General features: G+C 39.3%; 1 long non-coding RNA gene across 2 annotated transcripts in view; it reads left to right on the top strand.

Annotated features, from left to right (window-relative positions):
- LOC136854684 (uncharacterized) overlaps positions 1–19,011 on the top strand; it is a 36,552-nt gene extending 17,541 nt beyond the window's left edge. The window contains exons 3-5 of one of the 2 annotated variants that reach the window (XR_010857770.1): positions 13,597–13,756; positions 14,370–14,436; positions 16,607–19,011. This is a non-coding gene — a long non-coding RNA (uncharacterized lncRNA). The remainder of the gene's footprint in view (positions 1–13,596; positions 13,757–14,369; positions 14,437–16,606) is intronic. The other variant, XR_010857769.1, reaches the window with a different exon arrangement.
- Positions 19,012–24,293: the final 5,282 nt, after the last annotated feature.

Raw genomic sequence — 24,293 nt, 5'->3', positions numbered from 1 at the left:
TTCAGGAAAATATTCTGAAAATACTTCAAACCAAAATAAGCTAAAGGAACAATCCCAATTAGATAGAGCTAGTTCAGAGCCATCAATCGCCACAGCCACAAACAAAAATAATAATAAAACTACGGTTGCAACTACCAAGAAACGCACAAAAAATAGTTCCCCAAATAATGATAATTTTATAATAAAAACATCAAATGGGTTCAGTGTTTTGGAAGACATCTCTCCTCCTAGAAAGGTGGTTCAAAGTAGTTTCAGAACAAAAACATCCAGGCTCAATTCAGTCTTGCCGCCCTAAGACAAATAGGATTAGTGGTGCACAGAACCACACCAATAATTCTGAACATCAGGTTCATAATAAAAAATATGAAGATCAACCAAAGACCCTGAACACCAATTCAGATGAAAAGGGATTAAAAAACAATCTCTTATAAAGGAGAATTTCCTCCACCCTAGGAACAGTACTTCCCCAAGGAGTGGGAAGTAGCACATTTTACCACCTTAGCATTCTTGCTCGACATTCTTCAGTGGAACTGTAAAGGTCTCAGAGCCCGTACAGAAGACCTTAAAGTTTTAATGCATGAAGTTAATCCAGGGATTATATGCCTACAGAAACAATGTTAGGCAACTCTGTTTATAATCCTGGACTAAATTATTCAATATTTAAATCATATCCCCCAATTGGTGATCGTGCCATGGAGGTGCTGCAATTATTATTAATAAATCTCTACAGCACTCCACAATACAATTAAATACAACACTACAAGCTATCGTTATTTCAGTCATTTTGGAAAGAGGATAACAATCTGCTCCTTATACCTTCCACCAGACCTTGATTTTAACATTGGAGATATTCAGTCGTTAATTGACCAACTTCCAGCTCCTTTACTTCTGCTAGGTGATTTTAATGCCCACAACCCCCTTTGGGGAAGTCGGTTTTTAGATAGTAAAGGGAAATTAATCGAAGACCTTATTGACAGGAATGATGTTACCCTGTATAATAATGGGTCAATGACTTTCCACAACATTCATCGATAATCATTTCTCTGCACTGGACCTTAGTATTTCTTCAACTAGTATCCACCTTGATTTTAATTGGTCTGTTAATGAAGATTTAAATGGAAGTGATCACTACCCGATCCATTTGAAATATGCTCTGAATGCTCCATCTGAAGTTTTACCTAAGTGGAAGGTAGAGGACGCAGACTGGGATAAATTTAGTAAAAGTGTCAATCTAGATAGGGAGTTTGAGTCCTTTCATTCTCATCTAGATGCCTATGATTACTTTATTGAATCTACTTTGAAGAGTGCTGAAAGCTCGATTCCAAAACAAAAGGCAAACCTCGTAGACCTGCAGTTCCCTGGTGGAATAAGACATGTGGTATTCTGAGAAAAGTGACTAGGAAATGCTACAGACGTTACAAAACTAGTGGCTCCCCTCAGTCTAAATTAATCTACAAACGTGCTTTAGCCAAGCAACGTTTTTATAAGAAAGCCAAAAGAGAATGTTGGCTTTACTATATTAATGGAATAAACTCCAAGACCCCACTAAGAGTGGTGTGGCGCAAAATAAGGAAACTGAGTGGAAAATTTGTAGCGTCACCATTGCCCTCGTTAAAAATAAATGACACTCTAATCACAGAGCCCACTGAAGTTGCCAATGAGCTAGGAAAACACTTTTCTAAAGTTTCCAGCCCTAACAATTATTCTCAGAATTTCAAAGAATTAGGAATTCTGAAATGTGTCTGAAGTTTGATTCAGGAAAATCTGAACCATACAACTACAAATTTTCCTAAAGAGAACTTTCGTGAGGCGCTCTCCTCAAGTGAATCCACAGCTCCAGGTGAGGATACAATCATATATGAAATGCTGAAACACCTCCCAGATGATGCCAAAAAATATTTACTGAAGATTATAAACAAAATATGGGAAACTGGAATTTTACCCAAGGACTGGAAAATATCCATAATTGTCCCCGTTAAAAAGCCTAATAAAGATGCTTCCCAAGCCACCAGCTATAGACCAATAGCTCTTACCAGCTGTGTATGTAAGCTGATGGAGAAAATGATAAATACTAGACTGGTTTGGCACCTGGAGACCAAAGGATTACTATCGCCATTTCAATTTGGTTTCAGAAAAAACCGCTCCACCCTTGATCCTTTGCTGAGGCTGACCAATCAAATCCAGCAAGGATTCGCCAAAAAGTGTCAGACCATTGGCATATTTTTTGACTTGGAGAAAGCATATGACACTACCTGGAGAATTGGCATCATGAAACAATTGCACAAGATGGGCATATGTGGAAGAATGGTCAGGTTTATATATTCCTTTTTATCAGACAGACTTTTTAAGGTAAGAGTGGGAAACTCCTTCTCCCAACCTTTTATGCAGGAGGAAGGGTTTCCCCAAGGAAAGCGTTTTAAGTGTAACACTTTTTTCAGTGGCAATAAATAGCGTGATTGAAAAAAATCTCGCCCCTGTTAAATGCTCGCTTTTTGTCGATGACCTTGCAATATACTGCACAGGATATGATTCCTTGTCCGTATGTAAACATTTGCAAAGGTCTATTAATGCTATTACTAAGTGGGCTGATGAGAATGGTTTCAAATTCTCCTCTTCCAAAACAGTTGCAGTAAGATTCACCAGGTGCCGGCGTGTGGAAGAGGTTCCACACTTAGTTTAAAAGGGTCCATCCTTCCTTATGAAAAGTGAAGTTAAATTTCTGGGGATGACTATTGACCATAAATTAACATGGGCTAGCCACATAAATGCCCTAAAGTTTAATGTTAAACAATCTATGAATATTTTAAAGGTTGTTTGTGGATTTAGTTGGGGGCTGATAAAAATCCCTTCTGAGGCTATATGACTCTCTGTGTCGATCTAAGTTAGACTATGGCTGTCAGATTTATTCCTCAGCCTGTAAAACCAAGCTAAAGGAACTGGATGTTGTACACAACATGGGGTTGAGAATATGCTCAGGGCTTTTAGAACTTCGCCTGTTGAAAGCATTTATGTCGACACAGATCATTTACCCCTTGATCTAAGAAGGCAAGAGCTAGGGGTTGATACATGGCTAGAATGAAAAGTGCTCCCAAAAATCCCTCCTTTCAAGCACTAAAGGAAACAGACTCTCGAAGTTTTTCTGGTACAAGAGCTTCTAAACCATTCCAAATTCGACTGAATGAGGATGTTAGGAATAATCACCTTAAATCCCAGAAAGTCCTGGAAGTAGAATATCCTGTAAATCCTCCATGGCTTATCCCAGAAGCATCAATATGTAAAAACTGTTTAACAAAAAGGACTGCACTGTAGAAGAGATTAGGGGAAAATTCTTGGAGCACGATGTTACCCATACTAATTTTACAAAAATTTATACAGATGGATCTAAGTCAGATAGTGGTGTTGGTTGCTGTTATCCTTGGTGATACAGCGTACACAGCTAAATTACCTGACTCTGCATCAATATTTACTGCCGAATTAACAGCCGTAGTGTCTGCCCTAGATTTAGTTTTCAAAAGTAGTGACTCTAATTTTGTCATATACTCAGACTCTAGAAGCACCTTAGAAGCTATTAAAAAAATTCAATAGCTTTCATCCATTAATTGAAAAAGTTCAGGAGTGGCTTTTTCGTATATATTGTCGACGTAAATCAGTCTCTTTCTGTTGGGTCCCTTCTCATGTGGGGTTGTGGAAATGAGATGGCAGATAGGGAAGCGAAAGCTGCTAGTATTTTATCAGAAACTTCTTTTAGAAAAGTGCCTCATACAGATCTAAAAGGTCCCATTAGATCTTATGTTTTAAACAAATGGCAAGAAAGATGGACTTCTCCCTTCTTGCCAATAATAAAAATATAGAAATATTAGGGATAATGTACTACCGTGGTCTTCGTCATTCCAGCTTGACAGACGAACAGAGGTTATTTTAACGAGATTAAGGATTGGGCACACTCGTCTAACCCATCAGTTTATTTTAGAAGGAAGCAGCCCTCCAGAGTGTGCTTACTGTGACGAGACACTAACAGTGGAGCACATTCTGGTGGTCTGCCCCAGATATTTTAACCAAAGAGAGAGATATTTTCAGGGGTAAATCCTGTCTGATATTTTGGGAGATGAAGCAGATATTTCTGCTATCATCTCTTTTAAAGTGTATTAAAATTTTTAACGATATTTAATTTTATTTAATTTATTACATCACGTAGAATTTTAATGACATTAATTTTTTTTTTTTTTTTTTTTTATATAGCATCATTCATTAAACTTCATACCCTTATTTATTGGTCACATCACTTCATTTTATTTATTAATCATTTCCTTCATGAATTCATAACTTTAACATAATTTATTTTCTTTCCATTACGGCGCTGAATGGCCTTGTTGGCCCCAGTGCCTGGGCTTTTGCCCTAAATATCATACATCCATCCATCCATCCATCCCATGGTGGTCTGAAAAACTAACAGAATTAATAAAACTAAAACACCAGATTGGAAGACGACTAAATAATTTGAATAGAAAATTCAGTAAATTAAACAAAACTTTGCCGATATTAGTAGGAACCTTACAAAAACTAACTATATTATTATTAGAAATTGATACATTAAAACCTCTTTATAATAAAATATCTGCAAAGTTTAAAAGAGAAATTCAAGGAAGAATCATTTCATGGAAAAAATATGTATCAGATCTCTCTAAAAATACTCCCATACAAAAAATATGGGAAAAATTCAGGAAAATAAATGGTACCCATGTCAAACCACCTAGACATGCCATAATAAAAGATGGGAAAAGAATACTTGATCCTAAAGAAATTAGTAATGTAATAGGTGAAAATTTAGCAAAAGTAAGTAGCAACAAAAATTTAGATGAGCATTTCCGCACAAAAAAAGAAAAATAATATAAAATTAATAATAAATTTTGAAACAGTAGAAGATATATATTATAATAGAAAATTTAGTATGGAAGAGCTAGAATTTGCTCTGTTGAACAGCAATAAATCTGCCCTGGAGGGGACAATATTTGTTTTGAAATGATATGCCATTTAGCACCTTTGGCAAAGACATACTTGTTAGAATTTTATAACCACTTATGGCTTAGAAATTTATTTCCTGATGAATGGCGCAAAGCCATAATTATTCCAATCCCCAAACCTGGAAAAGATCCCAGTAATGTAAGCAATTACAGACCTATTTCTTTAACAAGTTGTTTGTGCAAATTACTAGAGAAAATGGTAAATGCTCGACTAACATGGCACATACGAGAAAAATAAAATTTTAACTCCCACTCAGTTTGGGTCACAGTGTAACAGATCTACATTAGATTCTCTCTGTAACTTAGAAGACCATATACGCCGAGGTTTTGAACGAAAACAAATTACTGTAGCTGTCTTTTTTTACATTGAAAAAGCATATGACACTACATGGAGGTATGCTATATTAAAAACTTTACAAAACAACAACATCTGTGGACATTTACCTAGGTTTATACAAAACCTTTTGACAAATCGCAGTTTTCAGGTGAGAATTGATGATGTTCTGTCTAGAACATTTCCTCTAGAAAATGGTGTTCCACAGGGAAGCGTCCTTAGTGGCACACTGTTTACGTTAACAATTAATGATATCAGTAAAAATCTACCTACTGGTATTAAAAGTAACTTGTATATGGATGATTTTGTCATATATTATTCAGCATCTCGAATAAAACATGCAGAACGAATCATTAATAAAAGCATAGTAAAAATAGATGAATGGGCTTTATCTGTAGGCTTTAAATTTTCCATAGATAAAACCCAAGCAATCATGTTTTATAAAAACAAAAAATGGAAAAAAGGAGAAGAAATAGACTTAAAAATCAGAAACCATAGTATACCAATTGGCCAAACAGCAAAATTTTTAGGATTAGTATTTGATACTCACATGAACTGGAAAGCCCACATAACATACATGAAATCAAAATGTAAAAGAGCATTAAACCTAATTAAAAAACTGTCGAACACTACTTGGGAGCCGATAGACATACCCTTACTTTATTGTATAAAGCAACAGTGCTGTCTATCGTTGATTATGGAAGTGAAATATATGGCTCGGCATCAGACGCAACGCTGAAAACGGTAGACCCAATTCATAATGAGGGTCTTAGAATACGTTCAGGAGCTTTTCGATCATCACCAACATCATCTTTACAAGTTGAATGTGGTGAACTACCTCTGTCTCTCCATAGAGAGCTAGTAACGATGAAGAGTGCTCTGAGAATTCAGACAAATGATTCTCCAACCAAAAAATTATTTGGATTAAGAGATGTGTTTATAAACAATCGTCCACCTTCTTTCCCAATTAGGGCTAGAAGATTGTTTGAGTCACTAAATATGTATATACAATTGCCTGTAATGTTAAAATTGCCTCCTCCTTGGACAATGAATAAAATGAGAATTTGTACACACTTGAAATATTTATCAAAAAAATCATTCATATACTCCAGAATACCAAAGACAACATGCAGTAGAGCATATAATCCGAAAAGGTCCACATTACATAATATACACTGACGGATCTAAATCACAATACGGAGTGGGATATGCTGCGGTATCCCAAAACAAAACGTATCAGTTCTCTTTCCCAGACAAAGCCTCTGTATATACAGCTGAGTTATGTGCAATAGTATCGGCCATAAAAATAATTAGAGAAGTCTCATATAATAATTTTGTAATTTATAGCGACTCCAGAAGTGCTATAGAAGCTATTCAAAGCTATAATCCCAAAAATAATATTGTACAACATATAAAGTTCTCAATCCATAAATTGTATAATAAGGAAAAATATTGAAATATGTTGGATCCCTGCCCATGTAGGGATTAAGGGGAAATGAAGAGGCTGATAAAGCAGCTAAAGAAGCGGTCCACTTGACAAGAACAAATGTAGACATCCCTATCAGTGACTATTCAAAATATATAAAAACAGTCCTTGTAAAAAAATGGCAAAATATATGGAACGAAGAACCTGAAAATAATAAATTAAAACAGATAAAATCCAGTGTTGGAAAATGGAATTCGTCATATCAGAGAGAGAGACAAGCACAAGTAATTCTGACACGTCTTCGAATAGGCCATACTCGTTTGACACATGGACATTTAATGAACAGTCCATGTGGCCCTCTTCCCAAATGCCCAGATTGCAATGTGCTGATAACAGTTAAGCATATACTGTGTGAATGTCCAAAATATAACGTGCAGCGATTATCAAATTTTGGAAATAGACCGATAGAAGAAATTTTGTCAATCTTCAACGTTCTCAATAGCGCCCATTTTAATGTTCATGAGAAGCTGCAAATTAATTGGAAAAATATAAGAAAAAAACAATCAATCAGTATAATGAATTTTAAAACAAGTAAATTTTATGATTTTACTTAATTTATTTTAAATTTTAATATACCTTTTTAGTGAGTATGTATGGAAGCATGAGTTTAAATGTATTTATTGTGTGAGTGTGTTCCAGTATGAAAGCGTATGCCTTTTACAGCTTTTAATTTCATTTTCATTTTCGTTTATCATCATTGAGAAGTGACCTATTAGGGTCCCAGTGCTAGGCTTCTAGCCTAGACTTGTCATTCCATCCTAATCCTTTGGGCCAGCCCTATGAGAGCTGATGGTCAGCGCAGTGGTCTGGTTAAACTATTTTAATAATAATAATAATTTAGGAGGGAAGATGGAATTATTCAACACGACTGACATCGAAGAACTCATATATCTGATGTCGTGTATGGATAAAGGACTCGGAGATGGTTCCAACGAATTAGCTGCGCTTTTCTCAGCGGGAATACTGAAGAAGAGGGCCCATCTTTGCTCTTTCCTGGCTAATGGGGTCACGTCCGTTCAAAAAATACCTTAGTTTTACCAGACCACTGAGCTGATTAACAGCTCTCTAGGGCTGGCCCGAAGGATTAGACTTATTTTACGTGATTAAGAACCATTTGGTGACTTAGCAGCAGGACCTACAGCTTATTGTGGAATCCGAACCACATTATAGCGAGAAATGAATTTCTTTCACCAGAAATAAATTCCTCTAACTCTTCATCAGCTGGCCACGGGGAATTGAACTCCGGCACTACGAATGACAGTCTGAAGCTCAACCAGTTCGGCCAACAAAGGGCTTCTAAGAGGGTACAAGATCCTTTTCCTGAGAGACCCCCTCTAGCAGCAAGACCAATAGACCTTTCTGCCAAATGCAACGACAGAACAAGGCAAAGGCTCTACAGCAACAAGTGTCTATGATGTTGCAAAAGGAAGCCATAGAGAGAGTTCAAGATCCGAAATCCCCAGGATTCTACAATCGGTTATTCTTGGTCCCCAAATGCTGGGGGGGTTGGAGACCGGTGTTAGACGTGAGTGCACTCAACTTCCTTGTGCAGAAAACAAAGTTTGCTATGGAAACGATAAATCGGTTCTAGCAGCGGTCAGACAGCACGACTGGATGGCCTCACTGGACCTCCAGGATGCGTGCTGTCACATCCCCTTGCACCAGAACTTCAAGAAATTTCTGAGGTTCGTCCACGGGAAAAGTTTTTCCAGTTTCGGGCTCTCTGTTTCGGCCTAAGCAGACGGGGCTGCCGTCTGGCGTCGGAGTCGAGACCTCTCAAGAGGAAGTTACCCCCTATTGAGGGACGTCATGATAAGACTTCACAGGCTCCAGGTTGTATGCCACGGGAGCAACCCAGAGCTCTTCCTTCCAGCTCCAAGGGTAGCTCTCCTACTAAGAGAAAAATGTAGAAAGTCCTGCTTAGTCAGGATACCAGGCAACAAGAGCGTGGTGGACGCTGTGCTGCCTTCCAATATCCTCCTCTTCCTCCTTTGGATTGGTACTCGTCTGCTGAACCCTCTCCACGATCCATTATTGACGATGAGGAGGAAATAATTCCCATACTTGAGGCTTCCCCAGCCTGTCCCCAACAGCAGGAAGCCCCGCAGATAGCTTTACTGCAAAATATGCAGCAGACTTTGTCTTCTCTGGTGCAAGCGTGACAACCAGGTAGAGAGAAGAAGGATAACAGACGTCCAACTAAAGCTTCTAGACGTCCAGAGGTTCAAGACGCTGAACGTAGTGAAAATGAAACTCTAGACGCGGGATGCACTGGCGTCAAGCATCTAGGAGTGAAACACCATGACGACAAGCGTCAAGGAACGGGACGCCAAGACGTCAAGCGTCAAGGCATTGGACGTCAGGACGTCAAGCGTCAAGATATTAGAAGCCAAGACGTGGAGGTAGCTCAGGACGCAAGATGCACTGGCATCAAGCGTCTAGCACAGATTTTCACAAGGATGATTGCCAATGTGGCAGGTTTTTTCTTCACACGAGAGACATTGGAATCTCCTTGTACTTAGACGACTGGCTCCTCAGAGCTCCTTTCCACACACGCTGCCTGGAGGATCTTCAGACCATGATTCAGGTATACGAAGAATTAGGTCTACTGATAAACAGAGAGAAATCTCAGCTGATCTCATCCCAAGAGGTTCTGTACCTTAGGATGAAGATTCAGAGTCAGGATTTTCGGGCTTTTCCTTCTGTTGCAAGAACGGGACAAGCCTTAAGAAAGTTTTAGGACTTTCTAAAGAGACAGACATGCTCGGCGAGGGAATGGATGAGTCTGCTGAGGACCCTTTCCTCGCTAGAACAGTTTGTTTTCCTCTGGAAGATTGATTCTTTGCCCGTTACAGTTTCATCTAAATCAGAACGGGGACAAGGAAATAGAACTGGAGACCAAGTGCATCCCCATTTCGGAACCAATAAGGCTGTATTTAGAGTGGTGGAACGACCCGTCAAGCTCAGGAGGGCCTTTTCTCTACATCAGAGGAACCCAGACCTGGTGTTGTTCTCCGGCATATGTCAGTTCAGATTGGGGAGCAACACTGGGAAAGAACAAGTTTCCCACCCTCCTCCCCTCTAGAGACTAGGGGCATGGAAGATCTGAGGAATAGTTGGAATGGTTCCAGGTACCTGGGTAGAGGGCACAGGTGGTTCACCTGACTACCGATTGGTGATTGCAGCCAGTTTTGAAATTCTGCCGTGACGTCAGGGACTTAAGCTATATATATAACTACCAGGTAAGTATGTTCAAAAATTTATTTTATTATGAAAATATCATTTTAGTAGGTCCATTTTGGAGAATATCCTGGCCCCGTGGAAAGTGGCCGTCAGGTCCTGCATGTTTGGCAGGGGGTAGTGGTCTGGTTCTGTTGCCAGGTTCAGCCGCCTGTAGTCTCCACAGGGCCTCCAGGTGCCGTCTGCTTTCTGCACCATGTGAAGAGGGAAAGCCCATGGGCTGGGAAACTTTTTGCATATGCCCATCCTTTCCATCTCTGCAAAGGTCTTTTTGGCCTCCTGAGGGCACTGTGGGGGAAGCCGCCGGAACTTCGCGTGCGTTGGGGGGCCCCTTCGTCTTGATATGGCGGTATATCCCGTGTTTGGCAGGAGTGCCCGGCATCTGGCGGAGCTCGGGTTTGAAGACCTCCGGGAACTCCTTCAGGAGGGAACCATACTGGTGGGGCATGATGGAACAGATGGCGGGCTCCCTGGGGCCTGGCGACAAGGACAGGGACTGGCAGGACTGAGTGTCCAGCGGGCGTTTGCGGCCGACGTTGACTGTCAGACTGAAGTGGGTGAGGACATCCGCCCCCAAGAGTGGAGTCCTGACGTCCACGATGATGAACTCCCAGCTGTACCTCTGGCCAAGGATGGAGATCGACAGGAGCTTGGTGACGTAGGAAAGGATGGGGTACCCGTGTGTGGCCGTCAAGCATGTAGTCGGGTCCGGCGGTCGTCTGAGGTCCTCCCCTGAAGGTGGAAACACCGGACGCGCACCAGTGTTGACCAACATCATTCTGCTGGAGATCACGTCGCGGACGTTAGAATCCTACTGGTAAGGGGCCCCTGGGGATTTTTGTTGTTGCTGCCACGGCAGCCTTTGGCATTGGCCACCGCCACCTCCGTTTTTTGAAGGGAAGAAAGGGCAGGGGGCTTTGCACCTCCAGGCGGCTCTTCCGAACCTCTGGTGGAAGTAGGTAGCATAGCCCCGTTCCTTCCCTCTTCTGCTGGTGGGACAACCTTTTCTGCTCAATGGAGTTGACGGGCTCCGTGGTGGGGTCCTCTGGCAGGAGTCAGTTGGCGGAGTGTACGGGCGTGGTCGCACGCTTGGCTGAATTCGTGGGGTCTGTCAGCTGCTGCGCCAACCTGATTAGGTTCTCAACCGGCAGGGGTGTGCGTGTCCGTGATTTGCCCACGGACTTCCGGCAGACCTAGCTGCCCAGGAAGATCTCCCTCGACAGACTGATTTCCTTGCGCCTGCCGCTGCTGCCAGTCTCAAGGAGGAGGAGGTGGTCCTGGAGGGTGTGCCACACTTCCAAGAGGTTTCCCTCCTGCCGGGAGTTGAGGGCTAGGTCGAGGGCATGGGCAGCTCTCTTGGAGACCGGCAGGGAGCAGGTCTCGATGAGAGTGGATTTCAGTTCTTGGAAGGTGGTGGGGACCGACGTCGTCATCAACCAAGGGGCGATCTTCTTATAAATCTCATAAATCTCCTCCGGGAGGGTGTTAATGGTGATGTCCACTTTCAACACCTCGTCAGTCAGGCCTGCTATTCTGAATTGCCCCTCAACCCTGTAGAACCAAAACGCTGCGTTCTCCCTGGTGAATGGCGGCAGCCTTATGTTTAAGGGCCGTCTTTGGTTGGTCCGTCAGGGGGGCCATCGCATGGGGCGACGGTACCGGTGTGGAGGTGCACGTGGGATGGGGTTGAGAGAGGGAGGTGTCTGCCTCCGAGAGGTTCGGGGTAATTTGTACGTGGTTGGGAATGTCTCCGTCCATGCTCTTTTCGCGCTCTCACTTGGAGTGTGTGGGAACACTCACGCCAATACACGCTGGGGGAGCGTGTCATGTGGGTCCGCTAATGACGCTGGCAACCTGCCGACGAGGGTCGGTAACGCCCGACGCTTTGTTAGAGCTCCATAGTTAGTCCGTTAGGGGCGTGGATTAGGTTCATTGGGCCAAGACTTAGTCTCCATTTGGGTCTGTTAATGGCTTCCAAGAACCACTCCAGGGGTCACCACTGTGAGAGAGGTGCGGAATAATGAGCAGGAAGACAAGTACTGTACTGCTGATTTACTGATGAAAACTAGCTGCTTATAAAGCGGGATGCGGACGTCTGCGTAGTTCGCAGAGACCGCTGGTACAAAGATTTACAGGTGACCTGAGGTTAAACTGTAAGGACTTGGGATTGAGTGACATACTGGCTGGGTGTTAACTGGTTTATTGGTAGTTCCTTACCGAGATAAATGTACAGAATCTTCCAAGATGTTATTGACGCGTGCGAGCGGTAATGTAGCGTCTACACACAGACAGGTAAAACAGAGATAAAAGGTTTAGACATCTGTGTTTGTCGGTAGACAAACAGATGGCGATATCAAGAGACATGATTAACATACACTGATGAAACATACATCAGTGGAAAGGCCAGGAAATTCTACATATGGCCAATTGCATGAGATTCGAGACAGATTAATGGATACATGGCAGTAGCATAATATATGTGAAATGGAGAGACGTTTGGCGTCTTCACAAACAGAAACACACACAGTTTGATACAGAAGATTCGTTGGAACATTATGAGTACATGATTAGAATGCCTGCATGGCAGTGCAAGTAGTGGTGATTGTACATACATCAAGACGACAATGCTTAGGGAGAAACAGACGGAAATATTGTATGGTTGAAACAGCGTTCCTGTAGAGAAAGAAACCGAGACGCTTGCTTTGTCCTGTCCACTTCGATGGATGACGATTGACGAACACGAACACACACGTGTTTGGAAGAGACAGCGTCGGGCTCTTACAAAACTAATTCCTTAGAAAACAGGACAGGTTCATACAGAGAACATAGTGATCACCAATGTCTGACATACGATATAAATAACTTGTTACTTGTACATAATACATGATTGCTTAGAAAGACAACACATCCACAGTTTACAATTATGATGATAAATATATATTCCAATCAACCTTAGGTCGTGGAAAGGCACCACAGAAAACAGGATGTTCTCCACAGAGAACGTGTCGAGCGGGGACTTTACACTGCTGTCAGTGCACCTCACTTGGTGCATTGTGGGCGTTACTTGAGTTTCTTTGCGTATCCCTTGAACCCCTAGCCGGAAATCTTTTCATTCCTTTTGATGTACGTCAGTTCTCTCTTCCATCTTACTTTCCACCATCTCCTAATCCACCATCACCTAACAATTGTTTCTTTGTGCAACTGGGAGGTTTTGAAGACCAGCTACACATTTTGTAAAAACTATTTTGGGGTCTGTTTTTGAGTTGAATTTACAGCAATTCCCGTAATTATGAAGACCTATTGCCATCTAAAAGTGTTGTCTAAAATTATCATAGCTTGGAGCAGTCCTCATTCTTAATGTTTTTTCTGCCATTTTTGCATGGATTAAACTTGAAGTAACTTCCTTATTTTGCCTTTGATAAGTTACATATATAAAAATAAATTTTTTATATAATAAAGTTTTATATATACTTACCAAGTAATTAAATGGTCAGAGCCCTCCCTCCTACCCTCAGATGGACGTATGGCAGAAACAGAATGAGCTCGTTTGCTATTAGTTCATGAGATTCCTGTTGGTGGGTGGAACCGATCACCTGCGCTAAACGTTGAAGCATTACCCGCGAAGTTTTTAATTAAGCTGCCGTGCAAGGGAAGCTAAAGCATTTTTATTACTTGGTAAGTATATATAAAACTTCATTTTTCAATTTTTATTTTGGTTGTTTTCCATTTTTGCAAGTTTTCAGCTTCAAAGTGATACCTTAAACAGCATTGGATCATGTAAAATCAATTTGCCGCATGTCATAAAGAAAATTTTAATATTTATGCAGTAAGTGGTTGGCGTTTTATTTGTCGCATAGGAGTTTAGGAATTCCCCAATGTCTCCAAGTGTTATGAGATTCTGCAAACACTGGGAAATGATTTAAAGTATTGCAAGAGTATGTCTGAAATAAAAAAAGGTTGTACTCTTTCTAGCCTATGGTTACATAGCTTGTCAACTGTCTGTTCCTTGAACTTTGGAATCATAACCTACCTTCCATTTGCTTTTTGTTAGCATTTTTTCCTAGAAAAAGGTATGAAATCACCATACCACTGCTCTGGTTTGCAAGGATATCTTTTTGTGGCATGTAAAGTGACAGTTGGTAATTCAAAATACTTGGGCTTGAATTGCTATAAAAACAATTGATCATGAGTATCACTGAGAGGCATTTTACATCCGGGCATTGTATTTTACTAGTTACTGCAGTAACTTGAACAGTGCAGTTTATGGTATTCTGTTTACTATTCGCAGATGACCTCTTACATGTCATTGGTACACTCGATCTTGGGTGGACACCTAGACACAGGCCTTCTTTGAGGTAAGCTTTCTTGACTAAACACTGTTGTTTTCAATCTTCTCTAGTTGATTGTAACATATCACATGGATTCCCAAATTGTATAATTTCTAGAAAAGTGAAAAGTAAGCTGAATCATATATAAAAGGCAGGTTGGCAGATATCTTTGTAATTTTAGGGCAGTAATTCAAACACTGTCTTTTTCGCAATGTTTTGTGGTCTAAATGTCCACCCTCATAAAGCAATATATTTAGCCTGTTAAACTGCTGTAATTTAATCCGAATTAGTTCAGCTATCTCCAAAATAGAATATGCAGTATGCAGTTACTGTAACCAAATCTAGCTGGTATGGTGGCTAGCGTAGTGGCATGCCACTCAGATGTCGCAAGTTCTCGCCTCCCCCAAGGCGATGAAAAATCTCTGGCTCTGCATCATGATCAGTTACTGCAGCAGTGTGGGGTCTGCAGTGGGAGGTTGAAACCAACATCCTTTGGAAGCTTGAATTTCAAGCCAGTGGCCACAGTGTGCTTGTTCCACATGAATAGGTTTCATTTACCGAAATAATAATACTAATAATAATAATAATCAGATATAACCATTTCAGTTAGTGGTCATTTAACATCACGAAAACCCACTATTTTAAATGTCAGGGTTTATGGAATTATGAACCTGACAATAAAGCAGATCCCAGAACACCGAAAGCAGGATAGAATTTCATCTAACTGCTTTACACAAAATTTTTTAGATATAATTGTTAACGAATGACAGTAAATAAAACTGTAGTTATCGAATCAAATAAGTAAGAAATAAGAGACCTTTTCTTTGAATATGCTATTATAAGCCAGCTTATTTGATGAGAAGACAGGGAAGCCATGGTTCAGAGACTGATATTCTCTAATCTTTCAAAGTTTAGTCTTTGTGGTCACTAAGCAACTGGAATTAGGTATTTTTAGATAACCCGGTGGGGCAGGGGGCGGGGTTGGGGGGATAAAATCAGGCAAGTAATCTTTAATGTTTTGAATGTATAGCAGTAATTAAATGAAAGTGCCTTTAGTACATTTTTAAACAAAATTTTCGGTTAAAAATCAGTCTCCTCTAAAGCACATTAAAATACAGTTGGATCATTGCACAACCTTGGCACCTAAGGTGTAAGATAGCTGAAAAATCAAGGTTTGTTTTAGGCTTAGTTAGTGTAATTATGGTTACAGCACCCACAGACTTTTCTTGTTGTGCAGTGTCCAAAAACAAATGTTAATAGCTACAAGTTTCATTTTATGATTTTTTGTCTTGAAAGGTCTCTTGAATTAGTATCAATTTATGCTACATTTGTTTGCCACTTTTCATACAAATATGGCAATAAAAGATTTCTCCGTCTCTCCAAAATTTCTTGTTGATGTTTTTTGACGGACAAACTCAATTCTTGAAAACTCTTTTGAGATAGTGCACAGTATATCTGTGACATTTTTAGGATGAGAGAATTGTTTTGGAACAGTTTAATAACTGAATTTCTGCAGTGCCATCAGCCTTGTATTTACTTGCTCTGCAAAGTATCAGAGTCCTGTTTCTGTTGAGGTGCTGGTATAATGCACTGACCAGCACTTTCTTCTGTTCATGTTTCTGTAAAATTGCTGACTGGTTTTCACTCTTGTTTGTTTGAGATGTTGTTTTGTTAAGAGTTGTGTGTACCATTGCCATATCTTTCATTACTACTACTACTACTACTACTACTACTACTACTACTACTACTACTACTACTACTATTATTATTATTATTCAGAAGATGAACCGTATTCACATGGAACAAGTCCACAGGTGCCATTGACTTGAAATTCAGGCTTCCAAAGAATATGGTGTTCAGTAGAAAGATATAATAGGGGAAATACAGAAAGAATAGATCACTTATTGAAAAAAAATTAAATTAAGAGTTAATTGCTGTTTTTGTGTACATTATCTTTTTATTGATTTGGGTTCTAAATGTAATCAAAATTGCTCTCTTTTGTTCAAATAATGACATTCTTTCTTTGCAAGTTTGCATGATAAAGTCAATGGCCTTTCTATTTCCATGTGAATGGTTGCCTAGTGTGAAGAATAGTTTTAAAGAGAAATCTATGCTTAATTAAACTTCAGCTTTGAGATTTGGATGCACTCAGGGAAGGTGTTGAACATTTTGAAAGCTTTTTATTTTTGTATTACAGATCTCCATCCATGAGGAAACAGCTGGACAAAAATGTCTCGAGATGCTTTTATTTTCAAGACTGAAGTTTTTCAACTTTAATCAAGTGGATACAGTTTCCTCTGAAAACTCTCCAGACTAGGAACAACTGCAGGGACTACTTCTAATGTTATTTGCTGTGGAGTTGAACATAAGAATGTGTATAGCATAAAGGTTGTACTAGATGTAACAGAAGTACAAAATTCATCCCATGGTTATTTGGCAACTGTTTTATTCAGTTTGGCTTAGGACCCAAGTTTAAAATTTCATATCTTAGCAGAATGGAAAGGATTTGTAGTAAATTTTGCACTCGTTTAAAAAGTTTCAATATGCCGAGTTTAGTTTTGTCTTGCATTCGGCTCTCTAAATCAAACGTATCCATAGTGGTTCTCCAACTTTCAGTCCAACAGTGTGTATCAAGTATATTCATTTTCCATTAATCCAGTTATTATATTTTGAAGGAGTTGCAACACATTAAGTGAGGTCTAATATAGTGAGAGTTAATGTCAACTCATTGGCTTGGTTCAGCTATTCATATTAGTAATAATAAACATTGAAGCTATTGATTTAATTCTGTAAGTGTATAATTTGAAGAGGGTGGTCTACTTAACTTTATACTCATTTTCGTTGAAATTAGATATATTAATTGTAATCAGTCTTATAAATCAGTTCTCATTTGTATGTTAGTTTTTATTGAATAAGTTGCTCTTTTATGTCAACTTCTTTTGATGTAGTGCCTTCAGTTTTATGAGTGTTCGTCTTTTTCTTTTTGCATCTTTAACTGAGTAGGTAACTTCCTAGCTGGGTGCTTTGTCCTTAATCTTGTAGCTTATGTAGCCTATTTAGGCCTAGGTCTTGTCTCCCAAGTCTTTAGGCTACTGGTTTCTATGGGATGCTATTAACATTGATGGTTGATTCTTATTGTTAATTCCAAGACATTGCCTAGGATGCATTTGAGGTGAAACCTGAATTAAAATCCACAGTCTCCTGGATTTCATTGAGCATATTTTATGACTTAAACTAGGCCTAAGCACATCCAAAACAAAGTCTTAGGAATGACTCTTTGCTTGTGAGTCAACTCAGTGGACATTTATCCTTCAGCCAAGTTGACAAACATTCAGGACATCCTTTAGTGGCTGGTAGTATATGGCGAGAAGTAAAGGAACCTACTTAAGGCAATCTAATTTGGGCAATTAGATTGCGCTGTAATAGATTAACACCCTTTTTACCCTTTTTTTACCACATGTTGTTGTCATGCAAATAAACTTCCACAAGACAGTTACCAGTTCGTGCTGTTTCATGTGGAATCTATGCCCCTTTTTTTCACTAATTCATTTGGGCAGTTTTCTTAGTTTTTTTTAGGCCCTTTTTCTGATGATTTTTTGTGCTTAGGTGCCATATACATAAGGTAACGTAAGGCTTACATTTTCCTCTGTTTCATTACTAAGTCTTATATAATGGCACTAAGTTGTCTCAGTTGAAACTTGTTCAAAACGTGGCAGAAAAAATACAGCACCAGTTTTACTTGGAGAATTTTTGGTTCACTGACTCTTTCTTTCCCCTGTTATCAGGTTTTAGATTTCTTGTACTGTTATGTATTTTTCCTTCTTGATGTTGAATTTCTTTCAGAAACTGTACAGTTAAGTGGGTACCGTTTGCAGAAGGGCTTATGCAGCCCATAAAAGATAGAGATAAAGGCTCTCTGCTGCAGGTCCTTTGGTCCCTAGCTGTGCTTCTTTGTTACTATTTGCTCTACATCCAATCCATTTGGTCTCGTCCTGTCTAGCTGTCATAGTTTCTTCAACTATTTTACCTTCTTGAAACCGGCATACAGGATGAGGAAGCTCGGACTATTGTATAAACTTTGATGGCTGATTCCCATTTTAAATTTCGAGACTGTGTCTAGGATGCATTTGAGGGGAGATCTGCATATACAGATGCTCCTCTACTTACAAACGGGTTACATTCCGAACGGCTATTCATATCTTGATTTGTTCATAAGTCCAACTTGATATACTTAGTCAATACATGCAGATTACTTGTTTTTTCATTCTAAAACACGATACTAGTACTGTACAGCATTTTATAGAGTACTTTATTAATACGAATAATATAAAAACCTATATAGCCTACATTAAATACGTTAAACAAATTATGATAATACAGTAAATTACATTTTTAATTTGCAATCGGTTGTTCGTATCTCCGGAAGTTCATAATTTGAAAGTTCGTGAGTACAGTAGAGAAGTGTCTGTATATGGCAGTAAGTAAGGGAACCTACTTGTATGCAATCCCATTTGGGCACATTGGATTCCTGTAGTAGTAGATGAAGACCTTTTTACCATTTTTTACTGCTTGTCGTTATGCAAATAAACTAACAAAACATTTTCTTTCTTGCACTGTTTCATATGAAATTTATGCCCCTGTTTCTCTGTCTTATTCATTTAAACAGTCTTTGGATGTGCCTTATAGTACAGGACCTCTCTCTCTCCTTATGCTGAGAGATTCATGCAAATAATTCTCATATGTTTTTCACCTGTCACTGGAAACATCTTTAGATGGGCCTTGAGAGGGAGATTGTCACTCAGTATTCCCTATAAACTGCATTTTAGTAATATAGTCGACCCCTGGCACTCGCAAATAGGTAAAATCTGCAGATACTTAAAACCCCTCAAAAAATGCTTATAACTGCCTATTTTGATAGCTCATAACGCAAAAAAAAAACTTCTAAAAATGCTTATACCCGACTATTTTAATAGTTTTATCACAAAAAGTGCATTTAGTCATGAAAATATAGTAATTAGTGAATATTTCTCGGTGAAAAATACCGCGAATAGGCGAATTTTCCGTGAATCGGTTAGTCCGCAAATCCGGAACCATGAATAAGTGGGGGTCGACTGTAGTAGTAGTTATAGTACCTGATTTCTCTCTCTCTCTCTCTCTCTCTCTCTCTCTCTCTCTCTCTCTCTCTCTCTCTCTCTCTCTCTCTCTCTCTCTCCCAGCTGAAAGAAATTGTTAAAATCACACTTGAGTGACTGTGATGCTGGATGTCCTGTGTGGACATGATAAAAGTTTACCTTACATATATATGGTAATACCTGTATCAAGAAAATGTTTAAAATTATTCAGATTTTTATTTTTTTTATTACACTTAAGGTTATGTGACTGAAATATTATGGGTTGTTTGTAAAAATTGTGAAAGTGCTGCATTTGACCTTTTTTTTTTAAATAAAATTTCTTGTGTTTTATTTTTTGGTAATGTTATAGATGATGTGCTCTCTCTCTCTCTCTCTCTCTCTCTCTCTCTCTCTCTCTCTCTCTCTCTCTCTCTCTCTCTCAGAACAAACCTGTTATCTGAAGAAAAGCCTTTATTGTCATTTTCAAGCAGAGATCAAGTTCGTGGATGATGATGTATGTAGATGGTACAAGCCATTTATGTAGTATAAGGGCAGACTAATCGTGGAGAAAATCTCGTCATACAGAAGTGGGAGAGATGTCTTGCGAAGGTGGTGTGACTCCTATTCCTTTACCCCAGTAGTTCTTAACGTTGGCTGTGACCCAAAATCTTGTCCAAATTAACCATGGTGACCCATTTTCTTATATAATTATATAATTGATATTTCCTCCGCCTCTGCCATTCAACGGCCGTTAAATTTAAAAGGCAGGTGTGTATGTTGGGAAGGTTTTTGACCTCAAATGATATATGTCTGTAACGTTCTGCTTAGATATTAATGAATTGTGTATTCTTAGTACAATGTTTACTCTAATAATAATAATAAATTATAATAAGAGTATTGGAGAAATAAACCCATAAAGTTGTAACCCTTGGGGACCCAACTCTGGGTCGCGACCCTGGGCTTAAGAACGACTGCTTTACCCCCTACAGTGTCCTCACTTGTCTGTCAAACTACGATGTACAGCGTTGTGTGTTTTTGCTCTTATCTTCCATTTTTGTTCCCACTTTATCCCCACTTGTGTTTTGGTTGGTTAACTCCCAGTGAATAGTCTGGTAGTTCAGAGTTCAATCGTTTTGTCTCTCATATCCGCAGTATATTTTCAACCTCGGGTGTTCTTGTTGGTTGCCTCTCTTTTGTTCTTGGAATTTTTTTTTTTTAGCAGTCAGTTATTTTACATTTTTCTTTTCTGTTCCTCATCGGTTCTGCTTGAAGTCTTGTTGCCAAACATGTAAGAAGGTCATGCAAATGTGTCTAAACCTCAGCATGAGATATAAATGCCAATTAGTATTTGTGAGTCTTTTATGAGCTTGCCTACTCCCCAGAAGGTATATTTTAATTTCATCTATATCTGCGAAACCCTCTACCTCGCTCTCTTCTTCTTGCTTCTTACCTAGCCTATTGCATCAGTTATTCACATCCAATGGTGTCATGATCTTTATTGAAGATCACCTTTTGCCCGTCACCTTCCTTGAGGCCATTGTTTGTACTTCATACAAATACATCAAAACATTTGATTTATGTGAAGGTCCCTTGGTGCAAGATTGCTCCAGCTTCTATTGTTTTAAATAGGGTGGGGTTGCAGTAAAGGTGAATAGCATCCCAACTGAAGAGTTGTCCTTAGCTCCCATGAAAGTCTGGGATTTTCTTAGCAATATTTAGCGTAGTCATTCTGCCCTTAGGATGCATAAGTTACAAGTCATATAAAGCAATTATTTGAACATGAGAAATGAGTCTTCGAAAGTTTGTTATATATTGTTTACATGCTTGTATTTGGTTGTTTGGTTGATAGTTGTAAAAATATGCAGTCTCGTGCAATTATATTAACAGTGGTGTGTTTAATTTTGTACCAAGTGTTGATCATTTCTAGCTCTGTAGTTTTTCATGACCTATATTGTGCAGTTATTTTTTTACTGGTGAAGAGATCAAACCTGATGTGTCCTTTTGAAAGTCTTGTGTCTGCTGAATCCTCCCAGAAGTGGTACTAACTCGTATCTACATCCCGACCATCTCTTTCAGGATTTCCCTTCTTTTCACATGTTATTCCATTAATTTTGCCGTCAGGTCATCCATCTCTAACCTTTAGACATATCCAGATTAGAAGTCTTGACCTTTCTGTGTATTTAAGTACACTTGGCATCCCATGATAATCATTTCGTAGTCTCTCGATGGCCTTGTTAAACTACTAAATGATAAATTCATAATCCACATTGAAAGGCGGTAAGGCTCGACCTCAGCTTTTAGATTATGCTAGAATATTAGCTATTTCTCAGGAGTCGTACTTCTGCATTGTACAGCTTGGTGGTTTATACCTTCTTGTAACCTTCACTCTTGGCTTTCTCTCTGTTTGCCTTACGTCACCCTGATATCTTGGAATATCGTCCAAAAATCTTTGATGTTCTCTGTAACATATGCCATCTACTTCTGCTTTATTTTTTTTATCAGTCCTGTTTTAGCCGTTCACTATACCCATCTGTGGTCTTGTAATTATTGTATGCCATCATGTGTGGCTACAATGTACACAAAGTCTCCCTTTTTAAACCTGCCATACCTACTTTTCCCTGACTTTCATTTTGTCTAAATTATGTACATAAAGTGGCTTCTTGGAAATGAAATTATCATTTGTGTCAAATCTCATATGAGCAGCGTCCTTTTATCCCTTAGATGCACCCACATTTTACCCTTTGCTTGACATCCGTTCCCACTCCTGTCTTCAGTCTTGCTCTCCAACCAGTCCAACTTCCTCCTTTCACTCCCTCAGGCCCTGAATGAATGGAAGCACTTGGCTTTAAAGCCAAATTTTCGTAAATCCAATCCAAGGTTCATATAACTTCTGATTGCAGAGTTGTCCTGCAATGTACAGTGCATTGTTTTCAGTGTTTAAACCATAATGGAGGTCTCTATTATCGGTGAGGCATTCTAAGTCATTCATGAATTGCCGAGTCAATATTGTGTAAAAATTTCCACTGTCCTGGTGGTTATTTTCCACTTAGTAGACTGGCAATAGCCCTCCTGCCTAACCAGTTTTCCTCCTTACCATGAACAGTTGGTTTTCATGTGTGTAGCCAAATCTGCTTCCTTTATTTTGCAATTTCGACCTTGCATTTACTAGGTTTTTACATCAGCATTTACTGTTTTCCAGTAGTATGCACACCATTTTAGGCCTTAATTTTTTTTTTTGTGGGGGGGGGAGGCGAACGGTTGGGCTGGTTAATTTTGAGTATGTATGGCCTTCTGTGATCTCATGTTGCTGTTGTCTTAACTCTGCTAGCTCGTCTTCGGACTTTTCACTTTAATCTCCCATAATTTCCATTTTTACACATTTTGATTACCACATCCATTTCATCCATCCATCCACGAATATTCTTTGGCACCTGCTTCCTTAATTTCATTCTATCGTCTCATGAATAACAGGTTTGACCGTACACTTGACTAGCTTCATCCAATGATTCTTTGATAATGGCGCTTTAGATATTGTTGTACTAACGCCATTTATGACCCAATAAACTTCACCATCGAAATTTTGTATGACTAAATCTGTAATGTCTGAACTTTCTTGCGAAACTCGTAGCTCACCCAGCAGTACTGTTCTCCAAGTCTGATATTCGTTTCCTTTTGTGTCAAGACATTCCCTCTCTCTTTTGAATTCAGGTTTTGCTTAAACTCCTTAACTTCTGACATTGCTGTATCCTCTCTTCCTTTACAGAACCTTCCCAGAAGAGTTAGTGACCTCTGCTCGACTGTTAATATTTGTGTCTAAGTTTTTCAACTGTTGTGTCAACGTTTGGCACCAGTTAAGAGTCCTTTCTTTTCTGCTGCGCTTTTGGCATTGTATCATTCATAAATTTTCCAGTTGTTGATAGCTTCAGTTCGATTAATCAATATGTAAACCTTTTCACGCATTTTGCTCTCTTTAATTCCTCCAAACCATATTCTCCCTCTGCTCTTGGTATGGCTACATATTGTATTTTTATCGCTCAAGTTAATCAAACTGTTCCAATCTGTCGTTTTTTCTTACGAACGCAGATTTTAGTGGTGATACTTACCGCATCCACGATTTCCTAACATTTTATTATACTCGTCTCGTCGCTTTATACCCTTTCATCACCTGTCTTTGGTAATCTGTCTTTTCATCACCACTCGTACTCATTCACAGTTTCTGTGAACCGTTCTCCTTTCCAAACATGTTTGCCATAACTGAATTCTCTTTTGTTTCTCTCACTCTGAGTCTGTCTTATGGTCAGATCATTTGCCTAAAGCAGGATCCCATAACCATCTACTCTCACTGTCTCGGGAGCAGCCATTAACTAACAAGTGGACGTGCCCCTCTAGGGACCATTTCAGTGTTTTGACCACACCTTTGATTTTGCCCCAGTTCCTTTGCCAGAATTCATAAAAAATAATTTTGTTTCATTCTGATGACTTCTGGGATTTTGTCAACAGCATATGTAGCATCTACGGCATGGTACCTTTACTGTGACTTCATTTTTCCAGGTATTTTGTTGGAGTTTCATCATCATTTCTGTTATGCGTGGTTTATCAAGTTATTCTTCTTTCATATTGCCAGTTGGAGTCCAGATGTGTTTATCTGATATACGCCCTTCCATAAGCTCACATTCCCTGAAGCCCCTTGGTCAAGTTCTTCCCTGTTTATCATTTTTGCATCCTGCAAGATGTTATAACTAAGTGAATCCTTTATCAAGCATTGTATTTCCA

Source organism: Macrobrachium rosenbergii, chromosome 29 (genome assembly GCF_040412425.1).
Source record: "Macrobrachium rosenbergii isolate ZJJX-2024 chromosome 29, ASM4041242v1, whole genome shotgun sequence".
NCBI lineage: Eukaryota > Metazoa > Arthropoda > Malacostraca > Decapoda > Palaemonidae > Macrobrachium > Macrobrachium rosenbergii.
Note: the sequence above shows the minus strand (reverse complement) of the source record. Positions and strands in the feature narration are given on the sequence as shown.